Source organism: Mustela erminea, chromosome 11 (genome assembly GCF_009829155.1).
Source record: "Mustela erminea isolate mMusErm1 chromosome 11, mMusErm1.Pri, whole genome shotgun sequence".
Taxonomy (NCBI): domain Eukaryota; kingdom Metazoa; phylum Chordata; class Mammalia; order Carnivora; family Mustelidae; genus Mustela; species Mustela erminea.
The window spans coordinates 8,338,614-8,358,944 of NC_045624.1; the positions used below are offsets into that span (position 1 = coordinate 8,338,614).

The window sequence follows — 20,331 nt, forward strand, 5'->3', positions numbered from 1 at the left end:
AGATACTTTTCTTATGCCAAAGAGGAAAAATGGCTTTGATAGACACTGAACACTTTTTTTGGAAAGATTAACAATATAAACATGCATATATGTTAAGGGTAACATGAATATTTTGGAATGAAAATATAATTCCTTTTTATTTACATTATTTCTGCTTCCCCTGAAAAATCTTATTTCCCCTAATAACCACAAAACCGATCAGCACAAAACTATAATAAATAGAGTATAGTTAACATAACTCATCTAAAAATTTTGCACATTTTCTCACATAAAACATCATTCTGGGGTCTGTGGGTATGATGATAAATGGGTAAAAAAATCTCTCTAGATGGCCATTGATCATAAGTGCTCTTCTGAGTTTATCAAAGGCAGTGATTAAACTTGCAGAAGCTTACCAATGCCCTAGAAGATAAGGCACTTCGATAGTGCCATGATAGAAAAATGCATAGCATTTTTTCACTCTTCCATTGCTCCTTGTCAGTTTCCCTCTCCCTTCCAATTTAGCTGCAACAGACCTGCAAATAAATATCATGCACGAAAGGGAGAGTTTTCTCCCTGTCACCATGATATACATATTACAAGGACAAAATGACTTATCTCTACAACATTTCCCATTGCCGTTGTTCTGATTGACCTTTATAAATCTATTGTAGATAATCACGGTGTAATCCAAAACTTAACTATTGTCAAGCATATGGTAGGTGCTCAATAAATATTCACTGGCTAGGTTTTTAGTTGGTTTCCCTGCTTCTTCTCTTGTCTTTCTGTCTCATTCTCAACATAAGAGAGTGCTCCTTTAAAAATATAAATCATATGTCACTCCCCAGTTTACAATTCTCTATGGAATTTCCCAATTATTTTAGAATCAATCTAAACTCCTACTTATGGCTTAATAAAGCCGTTTGTGATCTTGCTGCTACATCCTGTCCAAAACCTTTCTGAGCCACTCTCTCACTCCCAAGACTCTAGTCACACTAGGCTTCATTCACCAAAGCCTTCCTCACCTCCAGAAATGGACTCTTTTCTCCCTCTGCCTGAAATTTGCTTCCTTTGGCTCTTGGCAAGGATGGCGCCCCCTTCCACCCTCTAAGACATAAATGAAATTCCATCTGCTCAAGGAACAGTTCCCTGACTCTCCCATCTAACTGGGTCTTACTACTCTCATTTATATCCCTCTGTTATTTTCTCCATGTAATGATGTGTGTGTGTGTGTGTGTGTGTGTGTGTTAGTAGTGATTATTTTATATGCCCTCAAATATTGCCGTCTATTCATTTCTGCTAGCTTAGTTTACCCTGAAATAATCTCGCAATCGTTCCTGTTCACGAACAGTCATCATCAGCACTATCTCCATGTAATTTGCAAATCTGCTACCTGGAAAAGTTGAATTCAGGCCAGCTGTTTGTCTAACGGACCTATTGCCAATGCCTTGAGAACCTTCTGGAATCAAGTAAAACTTTAATAAGATAGTTATTTAATGAATGACTACGTGAATTCGTTACGACAAAAGTTAATAAGTAAAAACTATTTTTATAGTTATGAAAGAATTAAACTACACATTCAGAAAATCTATTATTTTATTTCTTGTCTCACTCTTGGTCACATCTATTAAATTCTTCTTATAATCTGGTCTTATTTCTTCTGACACAATATGGAATCCTTCTTCTTATCTTTAATCAGTTAGACTCCCTGACTCTCAGTACTCTGGCCCCATATTTATTACCCGTTTTTACACTTGAAAAGCTAAATTTTAAAACCTTTTAAAGGCAGACTTATCATTAAAAATTAATACTGTCATTTTTAAATTCATATTATCAGAGTAAACAAAATGATTTCTCAAGATCTTTTCCTTACATTTTTAACATTATTTCTGTGGTTCCATGGTAGTACATTTCCATCAAATGTCTGTTTTTCTTTGGGGCCACAATCTCATTTCTTATGCTATTAAATATTAAGCCCAGGGATCCCCAAATACAGTAAGCAATACCTAAAATATCACCTATCTCTGAAACCTGATCTGATGGGAGAAAAATCCATAACATAAAGAAAATAGGAATATTTTTGTATACATATTTTGCTGTAGATTAAGCCTTGGCTTACTTTGGGGCCTTGGGGTCAGGCAGACAGACAAGGATTCTCCCTCAGAGCCTACATTTAAGTGGGTACTATGAACAATAACCAGAACGGCAGTAACGATACACACGGGCATGTGCACGTGTGTGCGCGCGCACACACACACACACACACACACACAGATCATTACATGGAGAAAATCTTATAAGCCATGAACTGAATGTTTGTGCCTCCCACAAATTAATATGTTGAAGCCTTAATATGATGCTCTTTGGAGGAGGGGTCTTTGGGAGATAATCAGGTCATGCCAATGAAGATGCCATGATGGGATTCTAAGGAAGAGGAAGAGAGCTAGCCCCTTCTCTCTCCAGTAGGAGGATACGAAGAGAAGTTGGCTGTTCATAAACCAGGAAGGGGGCTTTCACCAAAACCCCAAGCATGCTGGTGCCCAGATCATCAGGGTTCCAGCCTCCAGAACTATGAGAACTAAGTAGAGAAATGTTTGTCACAGCAGCACAAACTAAGAACTAAGACTGCATAGCATAAAAGGTACATATATATACATATATATATGTATATATATGTGTGTGTATACATATATATTATACACACATATATCACACATATATGTATGTGTATATATATAATTCTACTCTTATATTAAACTTTAGGTAAAAAAAAAAGTTTAGATCCATTTAGTATTTACACAAATAGGGCTGAAATGAATTAGATAAAAAATTGAGTTGCACATATATTATTTAGCTTAGTTTACATTATGATATGATATACTGTAAGAACTAAATACCCTTTTCTCATTCACCAATAAAAGTATATTATTATTTTAGTGATTGAAATTTCACATTATATGAGGGTTTCTGTCCAGGGAAAAATGTAGACAACATTTGGAAATGCTTGTGTTCTAGGCATGTGGTATGGACTTTATGATACTGACTAAAGGAACAGACTCATAGTCCTACTATTTAACTCATTCATGTGCAAACATTCATAGGTACTCAGATCCATAGAATTCTAATACTTAACATATAACTGAATCCTTTCATGAAAACAATAATTCACAGCATTCAATAAATGAATCACTTCACAAAAATATGAACTCAACTCTCTCTTTTGTAATTATATGATTTTTTAAAAGATTTATTTATTTGAAGAGAGAGAGAGTGAGCACAGAGAGAGTGAGAGGGAAAAGCAGACTTCCTGGTGAGCCCGGTGAGCAGAGAGTCTGATACAGGGCTTGATCCCAGGACCCTGAGATCATGACCTGAGCCAAAGGCAGACACTTAACTGATTGAGCCACCCATGTGCCCCTCATTATGTGATATATTTTTATAACCACAAACAAAATTGCAGGCCATTCCAATATGCTCTTTCTGGAGTCTATTAGTAAAAACAGAAGTATCCTACCAGCTGACAGATACAGGAGAAAAACTAGTCATCCCTTTGGTTCTATTTCTAGGTTCCAGAAAGGAAGTTAAAAGGGACCTGTCTGGAGACCTTCCTCCCCCATTCCTCTGAAACCGTGACACAATTTTAATTTCCATAAATCACTGATTACCTAATTTTATCTAAAATTTCACTGAACATACTATTGGCTAGGCTACCAACATAAATATGAGTCTGTTACTGGCATAATAATCATGAATTAGATGAATGCTTCCATGGAAAATGTTCTATTTACCTGATTAAAGTTCATTGAACATCAGTATTAATCAGGATAGGTCATGAACTATGGCTTAAAAAAAAAAAAAACTAAGATAATAAGTGATGCTTTAAATATAAAAGAATTATTTTACATATTAGCAGAAAGCAGAACTTAAGTTAACATGTTCTCCTTTAGCTGATAGTAGTAATTCTCAGAAAATAAAATGTTTTTCTGGGTATTAAAGTGGTAGTTTTCATAGGAAGGTATCCCGAGATAGTTTTTATTCTCCTTATATAATCCCCAGAACAACTAGATTTATTTTAATTTAGAAATTCATAGCAATGAAGACAAAATTGGTAGGAATCCAGCAAATACATGTGTCTCTACTGCTCTGCTTCCCTTGTCTCAAATCCATAAACATATGCTGCCAACATGCACACATTTTGTGGGTGGGGGGCGGGGGGCAGTGGGGCGGTGTGGGGAAAGCACAGGCTCAACTCAGGGAGCCGCAGAGGGAGAGAGAGAATCTCAAGCAGGCCCCACACCCAGGGTGGAGTTGAAAGCAGGACTCGATCCCAGGATGCTGAGATCATGACCTGAGGTGAAATCAAGAGCTGGACGTTTAACCAACTAAGACACTCAGGTGTCCCTTGCTTGCATTTTTTTTTAAAGATTTTTTTTATTTATTTGACAGAAAGAGACACAGAGAAAGAGGGAACACAAGCAGGGGGAGTGGTAGAGGGAGAAGCAGGCCTCCCACTAAGCAGGGAGCCTAATGCAGGGTTGGATTCCAGGACCCTGGGATCATGACTAAGAGCTGAAGGCAGATGCTTAATGACTGAGCCACCCTGCCTTGCTTGCTTTTAATCACTAATATCAAGTGAAGGCTTTAAGGATATTCAATTCTGCTTTTTGAGAATATATACAGACCTAGATTTCTCTGAATATTATGAACAATAAGACTCTTCCCTGAGTTCTACCCTAGGCACCGTGATTAAAGCCTTAGATAAGGTGAACAAGAATCACAAACTTTCATTTCTCTAGTATTATCTCTTCAATTCCAAGCTTCCTATTCTAGAAAGTCTTCATTTTGTATTTAATGACACACAGTTTGTAAAGTTTGTAAAAATGATCTAGATTTAACTTAAATCTAAATTCAATGTTCAGTTCAAGTTGTTTAAGGCAGGATTTGCTCATTCATATTTGTGAATTTTTATGTATCTTCCTGTCAGTTTGAGTAATTTAGGATGTGTTTTTTTTCTTGGTTTTTAAAAATTATGGAATATTTTTCTGTTGTTTTCACTGTTGGAACTACAAATTAGCTAACTCTGGAATTACTGTATAGTAGATGTTTCCCCTCAGTATTCCATAGATCTTTCTTCCTTATAAACTGTCCTCTAGTAGCGTGGAGAATTTTTTTTAGTAATTTCTTTTTACACCTTTTTTTTTTTTTTCCCAAATTTTTAAGAATTTGTATACTACCTTTCATCCATATTGGACACTTTTATGAAATAATTTCTTTTTCTAATTCAAAAGGTGTGAGTTTCGTTATCACGATTTATTTTTCTTGAAACAAAGTTTTCAATAAGAGCACTCTAAAATCTATTTCATCCCCAGGATTATTTCATATGCTGTCCACTGGATGGCAGTTCAAAAAGAACATATTTGGCCCAGATTTCTGGAAGGATTTTTTTCAAAGAGTTCCCGGGAATCTAGTTAGTTCTAATAATTAGTTGGATGGTAATAAAAATAATTCTTTTTAAACATCTCTTGAAAATTAATTTTGTTCACTTCATAGCTTCAACAAATTTAGAAATATCATTTAAAAGCTGCTGATTTATTATGCAAATACAAAACCAGAATTTGCGAACATATTTCCTAAGACATTTCTGAAGTTATTAAGTTGTTCTGAATCTGAGGATTATATTTTATTCCCTAAATCTTTTCAGACACCAGAATGAAATACATTAAATCAAATCATAAGCCCTCTGTGGGCATTGCAGTTTCAAATACGACAAAAAAATAATTTATCCTTCCACTAATATATAAATAAGAAAACCAAGATGACAAACATTTCCTTTTTATTTTTTTAACTTGTAGACCTAATTGTTAAGAAGGTATTAGAAAATACTTTCCTCAAGCCTCCTGTTTGGATAATGAGGGAAAGCATAATGAAGTGATAAACAGCTCAATATCTGGCCTCTTTGTCCAAACTCCAACTCTACTGTTCAGTAGAAATTTCAATACTGTTAAGTTTCTTAAACTATCTGTGCTTCAGTCCTCATATTTGGGAAATAAGAGTTTTGAATTCACAGAGTATTTATAAAAATTAAAATAAGCTAATTCCTGTAACACACTTATAAAAATGTCTGTAACATAGTTAACCTCAATAAATATGTATTTTATTATTGCTATTACAATTTTGGTATAAAGTACAAGAAAAATCATAAAAAAGAATAATGAAGAATTGATTATTTTTAATAATTTATTAAGTATAATATTAAAAATAACTTAAAATGTTCATTAACATGATATATTAGAGTTCAAATATTTTATACAAACATGCATTTAATTTTAATTTTAAAAGTCAAGAATAACTTTAAATGTTCTGGAAAAGGATGGAAGTAGAGCTTATTTTTTTAAAGATTTATTTATTTATTTGACACATAGAGAAAGAGTGCGCATAAGCAGGGGGAGTAACAGTGGCAGAGGGAGAATCAGGCTCTTTGCTGAGCAGGGACCCCAACCTGGGACTCGATCCCAGGATGCTGGCATCATGACTTGAGCCAAAGGCAGACATCCAACTGACTGAGTCACCCAGATGTCCCCAGAAGAGCTCATTTTCTATGCCAACACCTACCTTCTCATAGTAGTGAATAGAATTTGTAAGAGTTTTTTTAGATTAACTCAAGTATGCAGTGATTGACAAGTGTGATGCCTGCCACAGGATAATGGAATGGAAGCACAGACTTGGTTCATCAAATCTATTAATGCATTTACTGGCCATTGTATTTCATCCAACAAATCTATCTATCTATCTATCTATCTATATTTCAATTCTAGTGTAGTTAACATAGAGGGTCATATTAGTTTCAGGTGTATAGTGTAGTGATTCAACAATTCCAAGCACCACCCAGTACTCATCTCGATGAATGTACTTCTTAATCCACATCACCTGTTTAAGCCATCCCCTCAGCCATCCTCTCTCTGGTAACTACTTGTTTGTTCTCTGCAGTTAATAGTCTGTCTGGAGTGCCTGGGTAGCTCAGTCAGTTAAGCATCTGTCTTCTGCTCAGGTCATGATCCCCGGTTCCTGGTATAGAGCCAGGCTCTATGCTCTATGACTAGGCTCTCTGCTCTGTGGCAAGTCTGCTTCTCCCTCTCCCTCTGTGATCTCTTGTGTGCTCTTTCTCTCTCAAATAAATAAATAAATAAATAAATAAATAAATAAATAAATAAATAAATCTTTTAAAAAGGAGTCTTCTTTGTGGGGGGGGTCTCTCTCTTTTTTCCCCTTTGTTCATTTGTTTCTTAAATTCCACATATGAGTGAAATCATATGGTATATGTCTTTCTTTGGCTTATTTCGATTCTGGTTTCATCCTATGTTGTTGTACACAAAGGCAAGATTTCATTCTTTTTATGGATGAGTAATATTCACATGTTCTTTATCCATTCTTTTATTGATGGACATTTGGGCTGCCTCCATTGTTTGGCTATTATAAATAATGCTGCAATAAACATAAGAATGTATGCATCCCTTCAAAGTTACTATTTTCATATTCTTTGGGTAAATATCCAGTAGTGTAATTACTGGATCATAATGTAATTCTATTTTTTGGTTTTTTGAGGAACCTACATACTGTCTCCCACAGTGGCTGCACCAGTTTGCATTCCCACCAACACAGTGTGAAGGCTCCTTTTTCTCCAAATCTCCACCAATACTTGTTCTTTCTTGCATTTTTGATTTTTGCCATTCTGGCAGGTATGAGGTGATAGGTCATTGTGGTTTTGATTTGTATTTTCCTGATAATGAATGATTTAAACATCTTTTCATGTGTCTGTTGGTCAATCTGTATGTCTTCTTTGGAGAAATGTCTGTTCATGTCTTCTGCTTATTTTTAATTGATTTATTTTGGGGAGTGTTGAGTTGTGTCACTTCTTTATACATTTTGGATACTAACCCTTTATTAGATAAGTCATTTGCAAGTATCTTCTTCTTTCCTTTGCTGTGCAGAAAATTTTTGTTTTGATATAGTCCCAGTAGTTTATTTTTGCTTTTGTTTCTCTTCCCTAAGGAGCCAGATGTAGATAGATGTTGCTACAGCAATGTCAGAGAAATGACTGCCTGTGCTGTCTTCTAAAATTTTTATGGTTTCAGGTCTCACATTGGGACCCTTAATCCATTTTGAATTCAGTTTTGTGTGTGGTTTAAGAAAGTGGTCCAGTTTCCTTTTGCATGTAGCTGTCCAGTTTCCCAACACCATTTATGGAAGAGACTAGCTTCTTCCCACTGCATATTCTTGCCTCCTTAGTTGAAGATTAATTCACCATACAATCATGGCTTTATTTCCAGGCTTTCTATTCCACTCTATTGAATTGTGTGTCTATTTGGGGGTCCGTACCATTTGTTGTGATTACTACAGCTTTGTAACATAACTTGAAGTCTGGAACTGTGATACCTCCAGTTTTGTTTTTCTTTTTCAAGATCACTTTGGTTGTTTGGGTTTCTGTGGTTCCATACTAATTTAAGGTTTGTTTGTAGTGCTATTGGTATTTTGATAGGGATTGCATTTAATCTCTAGATTGCCTTGGGGAGTATGAAAATTTTAACAATATTTGTTCTTCCAATCCATGAGCATGAGATGTCTTTCCACTTTGTTGTGTCTTCTTCAATCTCCTTCATTAATGTTTTATAGTTTTCAGAGTATAAACCTTTCACCTCTTTAAGTTTATTCCTATTTTATTATTTTTTGCAATTATAAACGAAGTTGTTTTCTTAATTTCTCTTTTTGCTGCTTCAATATTCCAACAAATATTTATTAAGCAGTTATTATAAGCCTACCATGGTTCTTGGTTTGAATATGTGATTGGAAGCATAGCAAAGCTCTTTCCTTTATAAAGCTGATATATTATGTTAGGGAAGATAGGTGTTAAACAAATGAACAAATAACGTTCTCACAAGATACATGTCATAAAACAAAAATGTGAGTAAGGTGTGGGAGGAACTAGAGATACATTGAAGGGAGGAGCCAAAGCTGCTTTGAGCAGCGGTGTTTGAATAGGAGTGGGAGGCTAATGAGGATCCACAAGAAGGGAAATCTAGAGCAACGGTCACGAGGCAGGAAAAAGCTGCTATTCTCAAGAGATGAGCATCAAAACGTTGGTGTGCTTAGAGTCAAGCGAAAAGTGAGGAGAGAAGAAATGATGTCAGGGGAATAGACACCAGCCAACTTATGAAGGCCCCGTGAAGAGCTTGGATTTTTATCCAGAGGATGAAGTTAAATTGTTGAGAGTTTTACAAAGAGAAATGGCAGTAATGGATGTATGTTTTCAAAAAGATTATTGCCTCCTAACTCCTAGTTACACCATCTATTCCTAATATACTGTCAGGGCTGGCATAACCTCATTAACAAAACCAGCAATAGCACTCAGAGAGGGTGAGGGGCCAAAAGAATCTAATTTGGGGTTCCCTAAATTACTAGAGAAATGAATGGAGGATGGTAGAAAAAAGATAATAGGGCGCCTGGGTGGCTCAGTGGGTTAAGCCGCTGCCTTCGGCTCAGGTCATGATCTCAGGGTCCTGGGATCGAGTCCCACATCAGGCTCTCTGCTCAGCAGGGAGCCTGCTTCCCTCTCTCTCTCTCTGCCTGCCTCTCTGCCTACTTGTGATCTCTGTCTGTCAAATAAATAAATAAAATCTTTAAAAAAAAAAAAAGAAAAAAGATAATATATTATCACCTTCTCCCTTCCTCCACTTCCCTCCCCAGGGCTATCTGCTGGCCAAATTCAAGGAGAAACTTGAGGACAATGTAAGTCAATTAACATAATCCATGGAAGTCAGCTCTTACCTAGATATGTGGGTGATATGATACATAGCAGACCTGGATGAACAAATGAAAGATATTTACAACTCAGAGTAGGGTGATAGACTTTGCTTTAGCAGCTGTAATCATTCAAGACTGAGAACAAATATCACAAACACTCCAAAATAAAATAAAAAAAAATCAACTGTTTCTGCAGGAGCCATTTTAAATTGCAACAGTAATGTTGTGAATCCTTTCCTATGTATTACATCAAACTTTTTATTATGAGTTACTTCAAGTGTACAAATAATTATTAAAAATGATGCATGTGCATCTTAAAACAATATGCTGGAGAGGAATAATTAATGAAATGTATACTATGAAGAGGGACAGACTGGGTTAATAAAAATAATTCATAGAATTTCCAGTTGTCATTCTGTCCAGTAATGAACCGAGAATCCGCCAAAACAGAAAAATTATCATGGAAGGTGACATCATAAAAGGCAAACAATTTTCAAATAACCTTGCACCATGCAAGGTAATCCAAATAGCACTAAAAGCTGTAAAATTTTAAAATTCCATTCCTATCTTTTAATAGCTGGAAAAATTAGTTTATACATTCTCTTCATTAACTTTCCTGTTCCTTTCCTGTTCCTGTTTTTGGATGCAGTGTTTTTATTATCCTTTGCTTGATAACCAAGCTCATTCTTACACAAAATACATAATAAGAGTCTGAAATCTTTAGTCAGATTGAGCATATGTTAATTTTACCTCTTAGATTTTGATGTCATCAGTGAAAGCCAAACACCATAGTAGCTAAAAATGAAAAGTTACAAATATACCAACAAGTGGAATGGTGAAATATGAAAATAAAATAACTTATTTTTATACTAATTTTGCTTAATTTTCTGTTTAAGCCAGAAGAAGCGTATGTATGGTTCTATTAGAGAAAAAAAGTTCTATTTTCTCCAGTCTTTCTGAATCTTTCATACTCTTTGGGTCAGCAGTGCATAATGTATATTGGATTAATATTACAATTGGGTCAATATAAAAGTGATCTAGTGGGTGATACTGCAACCTAAGGATACATGTTTCAAATCTGATATTTCTAGAATGGTTCCTGGCACAAATTTAGAGTTTATTAAATGGTTGTTGAAAGCATGAATAATATCAAATGATCAGAAAACATTTTCAGGCACAATGAAGTTACAATTTTCCTATAAATACACTAAAGTTTTAGCCAAAATAAATATCCTCATAGGGTAAAGAAATTTTTTTATGATATAGTTTTAGTTCCTTCGTTTTACATAATATCAATTGCACACTTTTTGAATCTGAAATTATAATCACAATAATGTGACAAGTAAGTTTTCTATACTAGGAAGTTGTTCTAAATGGAAAAGACAGGAACAGAGTTACACAAGTGATTTTTGAAATCCAACTTAATGTACAGAACAAGAGTGAAGAACGTGTCCTGTGAGGTTTATCAGAAGTATTTAAACTACAGTAAGAACATAATAACCAGGGTCTCTGCTGCCCTCAGCCCTGAGGATATTCAGTGATGCAAGGATGGACTGGGCCAACATCTTACAATTTCTCTTTGCGTCAAATAGATCTAAGTTCTTAGAATACCAGCTCATCTGACTGTGGTTTCTTATGGGTTCTGTCAAAGCAAAAATTGCACTGAACAAAGGTAAACAAGAAAAGAAGTCTATTGCAATCCTGAAGAGAGGCTAAAATTCAGTTTGAGCTCAACCTCCCCAAAAGGGCTAGAATATTTTTAAAAGTCAGGGTGATGGGTATAGATCTTAGGCCACTTGGGTTTGCTAATTGACTGTAATCCTCCCCCAAAACAAAAGTATATTTTCTCCTGTCTTCATAACTGGAGGTAGTTTAACACCTTGAAGTAAGGGGCTCAACTAAAGTTGGGCACCCCACTCTCCGAACTGAAACTGGGAGACGGCCTCTATCACCCTTGATGCTTACAGTTCAGAGATGACAGTCTTAGGTTGCAAAACTGGTCTCTTGCTAGTTTTGCAAGATTTATATCTCAAAGCTACACAGAAAGAATTTACAATAACAAGTTTTTTAAAGTAAATGCTCCATGAGAAAGGAACCAGGGCCTAGAGCTAGGAAGAACGCTGTCTAAAGATCAGTCAAACTCAACCATTCTCTTACACCAGACACAAAGATAAATTCAAAAGGATGAAAGACCTCAACGTGAGACAGGAATTCATAAAAATCCTAGAGAAGAACAAAGGCAGTAACCTCTTTGACATCAGCCACAGCAAATTTTTTAAAGACATGTCTCCAAAGGCAAAGGAAACAAAAGTGAAAATGAACTTTTGGGACTTCATCAAGATCAAAAGCTTCTGCACAGCAAAGGAAACAGTCAACAAAACAAAGAGGCAACCCACAGAATAGGAGAAGATATTTGCAAATGATACTACAGACAAAGGGCTGATATCCAAGATCTATAAAGAACTCCTCAAACTCAACACCCAAAAAACAGATAATCATGTCAAAAAATGGGCAGAAGACACGAACAGACACTTCTCCAAAGAAGACATACAAATGGCTAACAGACACATGAGAAAATGTTCATCATCATTAGCCATCAAGGAAATTCAAATCAAAACCACACTGAGATACCACCTTACAACAGTTAGAATGGCACAGATTACCAAGACAGGAAACAACAAATGTTGGTAAGGATGTGGAGAAAGGGGAACCCTTTTACACGGTTGGTGGGAATGCATATTGGTACAGCCAATATGGAAAACAGTGTGGATATTCCTCAAAAAAATAAAAATAAAGCTACCCTATGACCCAGCAATTGCACTACCGCGTATTTACCCCAAAGATACAGACGCAGTGAAAAGAAGGGCCATTTGTACCCCAATGTTCATAGCGGCAAAGTCCACAAGCACCAAACTGTGGAAAAATGCCCTTCAACAGACGAATGGATAAAGAACATGTGGTCCATGTATACAATGGAATATTACTCAGCCATTAGGAAGGATGAATATCCAAGTTTTGTATCAACATGGATGGGACTGGAGGAGATTATGCTGAGTGAAGTAAGTCAAGCAGAGAGAGTCAATTATCATACAGTTTCACTTACTTGTGGAACATAAGGAATAACATGGAGGACATTAGGAGAAGGAAAGGAAAAGTGAATTGGGGGAAACTGGAGGGGAAGATGAACTATGAGAGACTACGGACTCTGAGAAACAAACTGAGGGTTTTGGGAGGGGTGGGGAGATAGATGACCCTGGTGGTGGGTATTAAGGAGGGTAAGTGTTGCATGGAGCGCTGGGTGTGGTACATAAAAAATGAATCTTAGAACGCCAAGATTAAATAAAATTAAATTAAAATTAAAAATAAAATTAAAATTAAATAAAAATAAAATTAAAATTAAAAAATAAATTAAATTAAATTTTAATTTAATAAATAAAATAAAAAATATTTATTTATTTTATAAATAAATAACTTTGTAAAATAAATTTATAAATTTATAAAATAAATAAATACAATTTAATTTAATTTTGAAAAACTATATACATAAGATCAAATTAAACCCAAGCAAACAAAATAAGAGAAATAATAAAGTTAATATCAGAAATAATTAAAAAAAGTAAAGGTCAGTTAGGCTGAGGGGAAGCTTAAGATTCTCTTGGTAAGTCCCTAAGACATAACCTGGCTAATGCCAATGTCCTCTTTATAAGAGAATTACTCATCTGAATCCCTTCAGTTCTGAGTTTGGGTAGAAAAAAAAATTCAACTGCTCATGATCATTATGTACATATGTGATAAACTGCCACTTATAAACTCAGTCTCCATTCATTTCTGCTTTTCTATGCTAGAGTCTACCTCTGCCTTTCACAGCACTATTGAATTAGTCAGTTATTCACTTATTATAAGCAAATAAAATGTAAATTGGGGGTGCCTAGGTGGCTCCATCACTTAAGTTTCTGACTCTTGATCTCAGCTCAGGTTTTGATCTCAGGGGGTTTGTGAGTTCAAGCCCCATATTGGGTCTATGCTGGGTGTGGAGGCTACTTAAAAAATAAAAATTTTAAAAATGTAAATTGACTACAAAATGAAATCACACACACATACAGGTTAGAGTAATTCTAATGAGGAGAAATCAATAAGAATGATAACATAATAGGAATTTCAAAATTAAATTATATGAATATCAAATAATCAAAAGAGTTAATTGGAACAACTGCTAGTGCTCATAATTTTTTTTGTAAAAATGGTTTTCATTGTGAAATGCTGCAAAAGCAGAATAAGACATTATGTTATCAATTTTATTGCAAGAATCATGTCAAAACTTGAGAGATAATTTGAAAAATTAGTGTATAGCTAAGATTACAAACAAAATTCTGTTATAATTTGTTTTATTTTTCCAGACTAAGTTCTAATGGACCCTCTTCATTTAATGATGCTACACTGTGAATTCACTTTAATGAACTTTTCCCCCAGACCTGATACCTTCAGTATCATATATACACATTTCTAATTCCTAGCCTCAGATTCCACCTTCAAAGTTGGTATCTCCATCTTGCATTGTCATTTCTCCCCCAAGTGAAAAGTGGTTCTTATTTTGGTGCATTTAATTGATACTTTACCAAGAAAACTACTTCTTTCTTAATTCTCCTGAAATATTATAATTCTTTAAAAAAAGAGAAACCCCTGACTTAATACCATCAGCCATGTCCAAAATATACATATTTGTAACTAATATTTAAACAGTGATGACAAAAGAAAAGATTCTACTTATGTGGCTTTTAGAAATATGAAGTTTAAGAAAAATTATTAATACACCAACATTTGAAAAAGGACAGGACCTATACCCTCTGAGATCACTTCCCCTTCCAATTATAATCGTGGTACCCTGGGCTTATGCCCTCACCCTTGCATATGTTGTCATACAGAAGTTAGGGAACTTCTTGTAGTTCCCTACACAAGGTATATATGCTGTTGTCTGAGCTTACAATTCTTCACATATACCCCATTCCCTAGTCCCTTGATCATAATTTAGATCCTCTGGGACTTCACCTCCAAACCAAAAGGATCACTGTGCAGCCTCTGAATTACATATACCTTTAAGGTCTCACATTTAACCTTTAAGGTTCACAAAGTACCCAATACCCAGATGGCAACTAATTAGTATACTTGTTCAACGAATGTCTATAAGGGCAACAGAGAAACATGGTACATCCTTTGAAATAACTAAAAGAAGAGCCAAATCAAGCTGTTGAAAAGAGATGATTTCAGAAGAAATGAAAATAACAGAATGAATAACACATACTATTTTTCCAGTAGCAATTCATTTTAGTGCCTTCTTTCTCTGTGACAAAATCTGTCCCCTGCTTCAAATTATTACTCTGTGTGTGTAGGGAGGCGTGGGCAGGAGTGGGTAGGGTTGTCTCCATTTATAATTAGTTTAGACCATATCCATGCACAGCAAGGGTTAACAGTCACATAGGAAAGTCATGGTCTAAATATACCTGCTGCACTGAAAAGACATCAAGAATTCTCCACTGCTTGGAGTTTAAATCAACAATTACTTAAATGTTTGTTACCTGTGAGCTTCCTACGGATTAGGAATGAGGGGTCTGACACAATTTCTCATGGCTCAGAATATTGGGACAAAGCAACTAGTATTTATAAGTAAAATGGAAGGATTATGTTGGAGTAGCTATGAATAAGGTTCCCGTTTGAAAGAAAGATAACTCAAACATTGGTTAAAATGTGTTTTTCCCCTGATAATACTCTGCAGGTAAACAGAGACACTGAGTCATGTGTCTTTCTATCACATTTGCTTAAATAATAAAGATAATATTCTTAAGACCATCACTTATGTATATAAAAGAACTTGAGTGAGCATTTTATTCACACAGATCTTCTAAGATAGATGTTAAGCCTTCTAGTATTATCTCGGACTGTACATGCAACGTATTTGACAGTTATTTTGATATGTTTGGGATACATTCACACCTTCCAACTAAGCATGCACGACTCAATTTGGACGCCTTCAATAAGCTCTCAGTATTTCTGAGAGCTAATTAAAGCTTCATTATTAGTACAACAGCCGTACCACATTACTAGCTTGATAAGAAACCCAATAACTGACAGTGCCTGTGTAGGGCTTTGAACTGACACTTATAATTAAGTTGCATGGAACCCACTGCCCTCTAGAATCTCTTCTTTAACGAGAACACAAAATGGTAAGCATGAAGGGCAAGGCTGATTTATATTAAAGTACAGGCAAAGCCCAGATTCTGTCACTCATTTTCAAAGTTTTAAACTTTTCTTTATGGCAAGAAACATACTTATATTTGAAACACATATTTTTGGTATCAAGCTTTTATTTAAATTTTATATATTATATATAATTATATATATTATATATATACATATATATACACACATACATACATATAAGATATATGTATGTGTATATATATATACATACATACATACATACATACATATTACCCCTTTTTCTTGTGATACTGGTTTCATACAGATGGATGACAGATCTTCCAATGAAGAATTCAATTTATTAAATAAATGAATCTAATAATTTAAACTGTCTAAATGGGAAGAGAGATAAGTACTAATATAATTAACTGTCTTTTTTTCTATTGATAAATCCTTAACAGCTACTTTTTAATATAAGCTAGCATCCCCTCATCAGCCAACATTGCTTCCAGGCAATTTTCACGCAGATATCCTATAGTGTATTATGGGAATGTCAATGAACTTTAATGTTATCTAGAACAAAACTTAATTAGGAAGGAAATTCTTTAGGGAACAGGAAATGTGATGTATCAAGTTGCAAAGCAAAGACTTACAGTTCTGTGTTACTTGTTTAAACTTATTTATGCTGATAAAACATATTAGAAGAAAAATATCCTACATTTTTTCCAGTTTCTCCATGCAAACAGATTACTGTTAATGATTTAAGATATTTTTAAATTAAATTATAAATTATATTAATTATTACAAAATAATTCTGATGTTGCTATCTTACTAAAATGTTACTTTCTTGCAAATATCCTAAGAATAGGAATGTCAAAGGTGAAAGTGATTGTCATGGAAACAGATAAATCTAGAAAAAAGTTTCCAAATAAGAAAATACTTCTTAGATAATGTTCCTCAACTCTCCTCTCAAAATACAGCAACTTATTTGATTGTGCCCAAGATACACTAACTTTTCTTATCTGTAACTATTCATATTAGCCCATCTTTGATGACTGAGCTAAAGCAGCTATTTAAGAAGTGGCATGAATAAACAAAATTAGTAAGTAAGAATTATGCCCTTAGGAGTCCTTATAAATATTTCTTTTTTTTTTTTTAATTTCCAGCATAACAGTATTCATTATTTTTGCACCACACCCCGTGCTCCATGTAATCCGTGCCCTCTATAATACCCACCACCTGGTACCCCAACCTCCCACCCCCCGTCCCTTCAAAACCCTCAGATTGTTTTTCAGAGTCCATAGTCTCTCATGGTTCACCTCCCCTTCCAATTTCCCCCAACTCCCTTCTCCACTCTAAGTCCCCATGTCCTCCATGCTATTTGTTATGCTCCACAAATAAGTGAAACCATATGATAATTGACTCTCTCTGCTTGACTTATTTCACTCAGCATAATCTCTTCCAGTCCCGTCCATGTTGCTACAAAAGTTGGGTATTCATCCTTTCTGATGGAGGCATAATACTCTATCCCCAGGGGTACAGGTCTGTGAATCACCTTATAAATATTTCTAAAATTTTGGGGGCACCTGCGTGGCTCAGTTGGTTAAGTGTCTTATTCTTGATTTCAGCTCAGGTCATGATCTCAGCAGGGTCATGAGATCCATCCAGCACTGCACTGGGCTCTGTGCTGAGTGTGAAGCCTGCTTAAGACTCTCACTCTCCCTCTGCCTCTACTTCAACCCCACCTGCCCTCTGCTCATGATCGCTCTCTCAAAAAAAAAAAAAAATTGTATATATATTTCTAATGTTTTCAATCAATAGGTCCTTAACTCATCACGTATACATAAAATCTCTCCTGAAATGCCTTGTTAAGAGATATGTCCTAATGGAAAATTTTATAATCCATTTCAAGCCATTTCACATACAAGTCTTTAAAATGAATGAGTCCACCTACTCATATATATTTACCGGCATATGAATAACCTGACAATCTGTGAAAATTATGCTTTTCTTAGCCTCCTCCCCCACTTCTGCTGAATGCATAATACAACTGTGCTGTCATTCTTCTTATCCCAAACATTCAAGTATCTACTATCAGTCTAGAAGCTCATATTTTATTTAAGTGGTTGAGAAAGGTTATAATTCTTAAGAGCATTAAAATAGCAAAAAATATTTATATGCTTGTTTTTAAATACAATTTTGATTGTATCTGTTATTAATCACAACTCCTTTGATTAACACAATGTCAAAAATACTGGTTCTTTTTCATACTGCAAGAAAAATGTACCTAGAAATTTAAAATAATGATTTATTGCAGAACATTTAGTGTATGTATGTACCTTTAAGTGAGCCTGAGTGAGGAATGAACAGCCTTTGTTATCTACATGGGGCTTAAAAAATGATTATAAAATAAGCTTGTTTTAAAGATTTGAAAATAAAAGTGTATTAATTTAAAAAAGTCAGTGTACTCCCTAAAATCATTCCCTTAATGCTTGAGTTTTCTACATATCTTTCCAGATTTTATATGCATCTAGAGATAAAATAATTTATTTATAAAATCATATCATATATGATATTGCAATTATCTTTTTTCCCAATTTTGTTTATTTATTTTTATTTTTATTAACATACAGTGTCATATGAGTGTACATTTCTTTTTGTACTTAAGGCTATATCAAGGTTATGTTTCTATTGCAGTGTATAAAAAATTATCTCATTTATTGTTATCAGCTACATTATTTCCAACCATATGAGTAAACTGTAATTTATTTCACAAAATTTTATTGATGGACAGTAGTTTCTAACTCTGCTCTGTGATAAATAATGCTTCATGACATTTATGAAAACATCTTTGAATACATGGATTTCTATAAATTACCTTTACAAAAGCTAAATCAGTATATAAGGCATAAAATAAATATATTATTTATTATTTATTTTATTTATTAAATTAAAATTTAATTTAATTTATTTTTAATTTTAATTTTATTTTTATTTAATTTTAATTTTTATCTCATAGTTGCATAAAGAAGCACATTGAAGATTTCAACTTTTGTTACACCTTCAGCCAAATGCCAAATACAGGCCCAATTATATGTAAAGTCATGAAAAGAACTGTCCATCACAAATAAATGACATAGCACTACATTTTATTTTATTTTATTCATTTATTTATTTTATATTTTATTTTTGAAATTTTTACAAATTATTTTGAAATAATTTTGTTTTGAACACATTTTTGAAAAATTTGTGGCAATGATAATACTATTGCTAACATTTTAAAATTTGGCACAACTTAATTAAATGTCAATCAATAGGAAATTAGTATGTACTTTGTTTTGGGCAGGAATTAAACTAAGAATATTTTCCTCTCTAATCTCTCAAATATTAAATCTTCTGAACTCTGTCATGTACTGAAACATGAAAAAATTTAAATGGAAAATATTATTTAATTAAAAAGACACATACAGAACCACCTAACATTTATGATTTGAAATCTTCATTTCCAGTGGAAAATTTTACTTTCATCTCAGCCTTTCCTTAAATCTGTACATGTACTTTAGATACATTAGCCTGAAGCCACACCAATTTTTTGTCATTAAGAAAGTAAAACAGGTATATGGGACACTATCAGGGGGAAACACAAAAATCCTATGAAAAGTAGCAGTAAATTCAGTATGTAAAAAGATTTTGTTATTATATTAGGACAGCACCTCAGAGTGATAACAGAAATTGGTGAATTTTCTCAGAATGAGATATTTGACAAGAAATACAAAGAGAATAATGTGTCATTTTTAGTCTTCTGAGAAACCAACATCAAGACACTATTAATTATGCAAGAGGTCATTGTTCATCTGGATACAAGATTTTGGCTAGATTCATGTATTGTGAATATGCTTTCTCAGTCTGTGGATTGTACTTTCATTTCGTTAATGGTGGCATATGAAGATAGTCATTTTCAGTATTTATGCATTCTTATCTATCAATTTTTCTTTTGTTGCTACTACTTTTTGTGTTCTAAAACACTGTTGACTCTTCCAAGATTGCAAATATTGTCTCCTATGTATTCTTCTAGAAGTTTAAAAACAGTAGCTCTGGGGCTCCTGAGTGGCTCAGTCAGTTAACCATCTACCTTCGGCTCAGCTCATGATCCCAGGGTTCTGGGATCAAGCCCCACATCAGGCTCCCTGCTCAGCAGGAGTCTGCTTCTCCCTCTCCCTCTGAACCTCCCTCCTGCCCATGTTCTCGCTCTGTCTCTGTCTCAAATGAATAAATAAAAAATCTTCAAATAAAAAAATAACAACAGTAGCTCCTACATTTATTTAGGTGCAAGATCCATTTTAAATTAACTTTGGATAG

General features: G+C 34.3%; 1 protein-coding gene across 1 annotated transcript in view; it reads right to left on the minus strand.

Annotated features, from left to right (window-relative positions):
* CNTNAP2 (contactin associated protein 2) overlaps window positions 1-20,331 on the minus strand; it is a 1,944,007-nt gene that overhangs the window by 1,262,455 nt on the left and 661,221 nt on the right. The window lies entirely within an intron of this gene.